This window comes from Marmota flaviventris, chromosome 15 (genome assembly GCF_047511675.1).
Source record: "Marmota flaviventris isolate mMarFla1 chromosome 15, mMarFla1.hap1, whole genome shotgun sequence".
NCBI lineage: Eukaryota > Metazoa > Chordata > Mammalia > Rodentia > Sciuridae > Marmota > Marmota flaviventris.
Genome location: NC_092512.1, coordinates 44,343,861 through 44,353,158, shown reverse-complemented (window position 1 = coordinate 44,353,158; position 9,298 = coordinate 44,343,861).

Below are 9,298 nucleotides of genomic sequence, written 5' to 3'. Positions count from 1 at the left end.
GTTTTAGAATATCATATAAAGGGATAACACTTTTTTCCACACTTCCCAATGTTTTCAAGATTTATCTATATCACTGCACATATCACAAGTTTGTTTTTTTTTATTGCTGAGTAGTATTCCACAAGATAGCCATAATACAGTTTGTCCATTCTTTCTCCATCTTGGGTTTTTATATGTTATGAATAAGCTGTTGTGAATCAAAGCGTATTTTGAAACATATGATGGCTGTCAGTTAAGTTCTAGACAAAGTCCATATTTCTTAATATTCTTTGTAGGCACTTTGGAACTTAGCTTTTCTTACCTCTTCCCAGGTCTCATCTCTTGTCACTCTTTTCTTGAGCTTCCTTTTCTCTGTCATTTTCCCTTTTGGAACCTGAAGCTTCTGTGCTATTCAGACATTGCACCTGCCATATGCAAGTCCTCCTAACTGGAACACCATTCCTCATTCCTAACTGGAACTGCTGGTTTCTGCTCATGCTTCTCTAGATAGGGAAGTGTGGCTGGAGGCACATTTCCTAGCTTCTCTGGGCTTCTGTCTGTAACTGCTCTATGTGTTACATTGAATAATAGTTCCCTTCTAGGGGTTATTATGGAGAATAAATGGGTTAGTACATGGAAAGCATTTAACCTGGCACCACAGTAAGAGTCCAGGCAAGGCTTGTAAATGATGTATGGAGAAACTTGAACTTCTAGAAGTCTATTCAAATTGACATATACTAAAGAACAGAGAGTGATTGAGGATAACGGTAACAGGGTGGGAGATAAATTAAAGGAGAGCAAGCAAAGAGGAAAAAAAGCAGATCAGGGTTCATAGCATTAGTCTACATGCATGCACCAAACGAGAGTTGAGTCAATGGCAGTAGGAATTGAACTTGGGAGAGAGATTCAGAGATTATCTTAGAGAGACAACTGATTAAACAAAGTGTAAAGAATGTGGGGATCATAGATGTTTGTCAGCTTTGTGTTCTGGGGATCTGGAGGGATGTGAGTGCCAAGAGCAAGGTAAGGAAGTCAAGATGAGGGTCTGGATATGGAAGGAAATGATGAGATTGGTTAGAAACGTGGGAAATAAGGCTGCTAACTGGGCATTGGTGAAAAAGTCCAGCAGGCCTTTGGAAAGGAAATATAATCAAAGGCATGGATTCTGATAAGGAATGAATTATTTTGTTCCATCATCCTCTGACTATGTTTCCAAGATGGGGGGTAGGGTGGGAAAATGCAGTGCTTTTCTTACTGTAGTTTAGATAATGCTATGCTTAGATTTCTCCTACAATCCTAAATGCTCTTTTGGACTAGTCCTGAATGTGATTCTAATGGAAAAAACTTAACTCTTTTCCTCATAGGCTGTAGCCTCAGACAGTGGACATACAGGTGGAGAGAGATCCAAAGACACATGAGGAGCTTGTTTAAAAGTCAGAAGTAGCATTGTCTGCAGGGGACCACTTCATAAGGTCGGACTGGGTCTGCCATGAAAAGCCTTTCTTTTCCGTTTCTTTCTTCTTTTCTGAAGGCTTAAGACTCTGGCACTTTGAATCATGGTGTTCTGATTTGCACCTTAGAATAAATTATTTTAAATCCTAAAACTGTAAGGGAAAACCTGGAACCAGTCGGTAGCCATTAGGTTCCTGATTTCCAGTCAAGAAGCAAGTATGTATGATGCAGGGAAATTGTGTGTGTGTGTGTGTGTGTGCGCACACACACACACACTGTCTTCTTTCCATGTTTTGATTCATTTCTTCCAACATGTAGGAAATAAAGATCAGAGAAATGCCTGGCTTGACTATCAAGGGCTACCTCTACTCTAATGAAAACTTGCCAGGGGCTTTATGTCATCTTTTAGAAAATTAGGTATATGTAATCTTCATCTATTGTTGAATAACTTTGTTAGAGTAAAATGTAACATAAATGATCCCACATTTTCAAGCTGACAAGTTCTTTGAGAAATCAAGTTGCTTATTAAGAAAAAATGAAATTGATCTGAGGTTCATTTGTTTTCTCCAAATGCATTTTAAACTACGTGGTCAATAAATAAAGTATCACCTCTCTGATACAGATATATATGGAATGAAATGTTTTTCAAGGGCTATTTATTTCTAACCAAATAATCTGTACACAATAGGTCATTTGTATTTTCCTTTGTATGAGGGTCAGTGTCATGAACCCAAGTTCTGACACATTATGTTCTAAGAGAGATATTTAAAGAAACCGAGAGAATATGCTACGGAAGAGACACAAGGTATTTGACTGTTGTTTCTAAACTTCTCTTTTCATTAAAGGGGTTATTTGTTTTTAGAAAAGTACTTTTTCACTAAGCTACGTCTCTTACAATACTAAAGACATTCCCAGTTGCCCTGTACTAATGAATTTTCCAGGACACATGTTCCATAATTAGTTCTTTAAAATTTTTTTCTCTTTTCCTTTGTTGATGGTGCATTGTAGTAATGCATAGTAGTGAAATTCATTGTTACATATTTGTACGTGCACAAATTATAACAATATACTATAGTTAGTTCTTTTGAGCCTATTTTGCTAGATTTCAGGAGCATCTAAGGAAGTCAAAGTGACTTGATTTGAAAATCAGAGTTCCAGAATGCCTGAGTAGGTGACAAGGAGGGGGGTGCCTAGTGACGGAACGATGTTGCCAAACATCCTAAAGGGGCCTATTTTGTGGGGCTAGTGTTTGTTCCCAGAATATCCCCAAGGCTCTAAGTATTGTATAAAGGAATCAGGTCCCGCCTATGCCTAGAAGACTTATAATATATATCTATGAAGCTTCAATCTAAACAAAACGTTGATTTTTTCTAGGAAAAAAATCATTTAGAGAATATATTGATGACTGAAGGAAGTGATCTCTTGGGGCTCCTTTTCGTCCTGTGATTCCAAGAAAGGCTATGCATTTCTGAAAGCCAGTGATTACCAACAGATTAAGGCTTGACAGTTGTAGCCAAGAAAGCTGCTTAATGTTCATCAGGAGAACTGAAGTAGAATGGGAATATTTCCAAGCTGGTGAATACCAAGGGTTTGCAAGATGCTTCTATCAGCTTGCCTGATTATATTTAAACTGTGCTTTTTTTGGTATCCTTGTGGGACCCTGATGACAAAGAAACCTTCCAACAGTAATTTATTTTAGCCTAGTTAAGATTCATTAGTTCAATTTTTTGCAATAATCCAAAGCAGGCTGAGCCCAGAGGGGAAAAGAGAAAACAGGAAGGAAAAAAGTAGGGAAGGAGTTGGCCAGGGCAGGGGCTGTGTGAAAGGACGGTAGGCAGCCCTTCCTCAGAATATGTGGCAGAGGGGCTTGTAACTTGACCTCATCTCACTTTTCAGTAAATGTGTACTTGAAACCCGAAGGGGTGAAGCAGCTTGTTCAAAATCATACTGCATCGATTGTAAAGCACAGACTCTGAGTCCCGTGCTGAGTTTGGTGTGTTTTATCTCAAGTGGGCCTGTGCCTTCTTCCTCATGAGTTCTCAGAGCCTGAATTGTAAAGTATCTCTATTTAGCTTCATTGTTGCTACCCAAGCGGTGGTGGTGGGGACTGAGGATAACCACTGAGACACATTCCTAGCCCGTTGTTTATATTTTATTTTAAGACAGGGTCTTGTGGAGTTGCTTAGGGCCTCACTAAATTGCTGAGGTTGGCCTTGAACTTGAGATCCTCCTGCCTCAGCCTCCTGAGCCCCTGGGATTACAGGCATGTGCCACCGTGCCTGTCACAAGTGCTACTCTTCAGACACTTTACGTTAACTGCCCTGGACTCTGTCAAAGAATGGAGTGTCTGCTCCTCTGTCCTTGAGCGTTTCTCTTCTCCAACACTCTGTTTAAAATCTGTAATTCAACATTTTTAAAAAATTAGTGCATTATATTAATAGTTGGATCCATTTTGCATCTTCATAAATGAATACAACATTGTTTTCTCCATTTCAATCCCCAGTACTATCCCTCTTCCTCCTCTTCTCCCTTCTTTTGATCCCCTTCCTGTACTCAATGGGTCTTCCTTCTGTTTATTTATTTATTTTTAATTGCTGCATCATATTTACACATAATTTGGAATGCATTGTGATACAGTCACACGTGCACACAGCTTAATCTGGTCAACTCGATTCTCCACTTCTTCCCCTGTGCCTCCTTCTCTCTTACCCTTGGTCTCCTGCCTCTTCTTTGCTGATCTCCCTCCTATTTTCATGAGATCCTTTTTTTCATTCATGTTTCTCTTTAGTTTCCACATGTCTTCTCCAACACTCCTAAGGATCAAATTCTAAATTCGAGTTTTCAGGAACACCTGCTTATCTAGAATAGACCAGCTGGCAGATACAAGAGACTGGGACAATAAGAGTGGATTTATTGCTGGTTGTGGTGACTCATATTCATTTTCATACTTACCTTCTTTCCAACCAGTATTATCCTCAATTCTCCGAAAGTTCTCATGCCTGTTCTTCTCTTGCAAAGCAGGACTACTATCCCTCTGGGTGAGGAGCATTGGTTAGGGATATATTTTGAAGTCATTAACTCTATAACTTAATTGGGTTTAATCAAATCCGTTGGTTATATTACAAACTTTTCTTTTTGATTTTTGCTCACAGGGTCAAATTCATTATTTTCTAGATTGGTCCCTGCAAGGCTTCAGTAACTGGTTTGTTTGTGGTTTTTGAAACCCTTTGAGTCCTCTTAGGAAACAGAGTGGTTGCTTACCACCAATTATGAAAGTTTGCATGTATTAAAATTTTGAAATTGGCAACTGAGAAAGCCATATATTGCATGTGTTAATATTGGGTTGCACTTCTGTTACATTTTATGAAGATGTTGCAGAGAGACTTGGAAGTGAAGGGCACCTGTCTGTACCTCCTTTTCAGATTCACAAAACACCCGGTCCATTTTTTTTAAAGTCTTATGAGATAATTGAGAAATTAAATGTTGAGTATTTAATGCTCTTAAATGAAACAGTAAAATCTGAATCCTAGATCTTTAGTTTTCAGATGGAAAATGATCATGGCTGCAAATAGTCTTCCCATTCAGTGAGCTGACATGTCGTTTCCGCTAAGCTCTCATTGCGTTGCTGCATGGTTTTCTCAGATATGCTCAGCTAAGTAGTACAACCAAGGACAAGGGTGTTGTTCTTCTCCTCATCTGACTCATAAATGAGTTCTAGAGGACTGTGCAGAGCCTCCTGTTACTACGCTTACAGCTTTCCTTGCCATAGTGGCCACTGATGCCCTGCAGACAGATTTGAGCTGAACTAGCGAGCTGGTTTCCCAGGTGTGCATTATGTAGTTGGAGCTCTTTGGGGGATTAAGTGCTCTGGCTCCATTGTGAGGCCTGAGGTTTCTGCAGGGCAGGATGGCATCCGAGCTATCTACCTCTGGTCATTAAGTGCTGAGTCCCTAGAGCCTAAAATATGAGCACCCCAAAGAAAAGACTTAGAGGAGATGTAAAGAAGTATCACAGGAGATGTACTCTTGCTCATGTTTAGAATGGGCTTTAGAAGTTCCAGCATGCCCTTTCTAATAAATTATTCATGTTCATATCTTCACTCACTCCTATCAAGAGAAGAAGAGAAGATCAGAATTCCCACCAGTCTAGGGACATTGTGAAACAGTGTCAGCTGTAAAATATTTATGAAAGATTTTGGGTGAAGGGGAGTTTGGGGGAGGAAAGAACTCTGAAAGGTCTGAGAGTCACAGAAATACTGGGTAATTGAAAATCGTTGTCTGGGGATTTGAAAAATATATTTAAAAAAGAGTGGTTCTTTAAAAGGACTCATTCCTAATTTATGTTTAAAATATATATATTTCTCACAAACAAACTCAGGAAGTGCTTTAACAGTCACTGATTCATAACTCTCAAGCCATATCTGAGTTGATATATTACTATTTTTAATGCCAAGTTTACTCAATTTAACTATCTGCTGCCCACTAAGCCCTGCAGTTCTAGCTTGGGACTTCCATAATATTCTCATGTAAGAAGGCCATTAGATAGGGCCAGAGTCAAACCTCCCACAGAGGCTACTTGGGATTCTGAATTTCTCTTGACATTTCTGGAAGGGAACAAGAACTGACTTATTCATTATTTTTTTTTTAAATTTTACTTACATGCATAACTCTATAAGTTACAAAGCTCTCCTCTCTTTGAGAGACTCTCAGGAAAAATGCTGCTGGGGAAAATAAAACTATCTGGAATAGACACTGGTCCCCAATTGATATAGAAACAAAATTGACAATAGATTATTTAAATCTTAATTTAGGTTTTAGGAAAGTTTGCTTTCTTTTTTTCAAAAGAAAATCTTACATCCTTTTGACTATTTGAGAAAGAAAATAGAAACCTCTAACCTAAACAGAAGGAAAGCCGTAAGCTTCATATTCCCAGTTTTGCCCACTTCCCTTACCCCTTCTGCCAAAGTTTTCAGGGAGTAAGAGAGTTGGAAGAAGCTACCAGAAGTCAAAAATCCATCTGAATAATTTCATAATCAAAACTCCTGGACAGCAGGAGTAGGTTTCTTTCTTAGTCAGTTAGATTGCCACAGAAGGGGAGGGAAGGGCAGCAGGTACCAGGCCCTGGTGTTGGTGGAATCTGAGTAATTTTAATAAGGCAAAAGGAAATGAGTTGATCTAAAGTGATGGAGACTATTATCTACCATCAGTATTCATCACTAACACAGTTTTGCACAGATGTAGCGGAGCAAACTTTATCCAGGTGATCTTACTGTTTGTTATTGACTTCATGACCACTAGGTGACACTGTTGCTTCAAGAGTTAGTGTAGGAAGCACCACTACCCTTACAAAACTCACACAGGAAGCACTATTGTTCCTATTTGTTACAAATATATTGTTTAGTTTCAATGTGAATCTGGTTTGCCAGTCTGAAACCAAACTATTACTTATTGTCACTATTATTACAAATAGTTCTGACAACATTATCTACTATGTAAAATGTGCAGGTGCTTAGAGTAAAACAAACTGTTGCTGCTTCTACTCCTAGCACCATTCACCACTGCACTGATGTCTGATACTTATCAACAACTTGCTCTGTAACAACCCTGGTTCTTTTTACTTAGGCAAATTTTTCCATTTAATTCTTCGATTAGCCAAATTTGCTGATAATGACAAAGCCAAGAAGTGGTGAAACAAGGAGCATAACCCTGCCTACTGCTACTGTGGCTCTTTCATTGTGAGGGAGAGAACAAGACCTGGACTCTGCAATGGTGTTCCAAATCCAGTTCATGCTGCAATGATACATAAGATGTACAATTAAATTTGTGTTTCTGATAAGTGACTTTTTCAAACCCCATATGCCATGCAAAATTTTGAATTTCAGATAAGCCAGCAATGCCATTAGTTTTTATATAAGTAATTTTTATATAAGTAATCCCATAATTTCATGGGACATTCCTAAACTAAGTGGATGTGTGTGTGTTTGTGTGTGTGTTTGCGTGTGTGTATATTCTTGATTGATCTAAAATTTTAACTTAATACCTGTAAATACCAGATTAACTCTAATTTGAGACAGTTTAAGAAAATTCACATAATTTATTTTCTCTCTGACTCAGGACTTTTCCCTTCTCTATATTTTCCCTTCCACTCCTGTCTGAGGAATATATATTTGTCCTCTTAACGATGTTCCTGAAATTATACCCTTTGTAACAACTTGTTCCTTCTGGTACTGTCACGTTTGCCTCATTTTTACTCTTTTTGTCTCCACCACATCTTTTTCACATCTATGAAAGTGATTAGAAATTTCTGCCTTAAAAGCCCTCCAGCTTCCTCCGCGTCCTGTTTGGTTATACTCCTTGAAGAGTGGACTCTATTTTCCTACCATGTGTTCCCTCTTCAGCTAACTGCAGTCTGATTCCTTTACTCTTTACTATAATAGAGCTTCTTTCCCATAGGTCACTCAGCAACTTTCTAACTGCTAAATCTATACTTTTTCCAAGCCCTCATCTTTCTGTTTTTTTTTTTTTTTTCCTATTTGATGTGTTCCATCTCTAATCCCTTATTTCACTCTTGGTATTATTTCCCATGACTTAATCTTTTTGTGGGAGATTCCAAGGTTCCCAATCTTGACCTCTATTGTAATAATATTATCATCACATACCAAATCACATGAAAACATTCCTCTTTGATATGTTGGTCTCAAGGACTTTGCTCTATGACATGGCTTTACGTCTATTCTTGAATCTCTGTCTATTTATAATCCAAATGCATTATTGACCAAAGGAAGAGAATTCTACAAAAGAATTTAAGATAAACAGAGAATGAATTGTATTCACTTCTCTATCTCAGTCTCCTTATCTGATGATCATAGTAGGTCTTGCAGAAATAAGTCATATTCTTGTGATAGAATTCTTTATTCTTCTAGTCTTAGGAAAACGTTAATAACTCTCGCCTTCAACTGGTTGCTCTTTCATGGTACCTGTGAATGTGGAGGTGGGGTAGAGCAATGCTTTTCTTATCCTAATGCTCAAAGTGGGTCAATAAGTTCAGAAACTGTTTTACTGGTAAATATGGTTTAACCAGTCTCATTACATTCACTTATTTGGAGCATTATCTGCTCAAGATGTTGATTAGTATGTGGGAAAGATCATATGTCAAATCTGCCTTATTCCTAATTTCAATGACTAGTTGCAGAAGAGCAGTCCAGACCTTGAACTCTTAAGTATGTGGTCCTTGGTTTAAAAGACTCTTACAATTCCAGTCATGCTAAAACTCTTGAACTATAAATCACCCTCATTCTTAAGACTTCCTTGAAGTAAGAGGGTAATCCATAGAGAAAATATCAGAAAGCATTTTGATCATCTTGCCTAAGTGTTGAAGCAACCTATTGTAACAATGAATTCAAGTGTTAAGAATGTTTATAGGATAGAAGACCTCAGAAATATATGTATTTAATTAGATGAAATTTTTCACTTAATTACAGGTTGGTAGATAGCCCATAAAATAATTCCTTCTCTATAGACAGCTAAAATGATTGACAGGTGTAAGGAACTATGTGTCACTGAGCATGTTCATTACTTTACTCTTTGGCAGTAGTTTAAAGTTTCTAAGTGTGTAATAAAACCTTGTTTTTACTGATTGAATTGAGACTCACTGTCAATTTGTTAAAAGTGATCTATGATGAAAATATGGGAGAATATTTATGTTAAGGAAATTTCATAAGGAATTGTCTTAGATTAAAAGCCCCTAGAGCAGTCATGGTAAATCCACACTGTTTTTGTGGTCATTCCCACTAATACCCATGGCAGATGTTACTAAAAGGTCTATGCAGATTTTCCTACTGAACACGATGTACTGCTTCAGATTATTC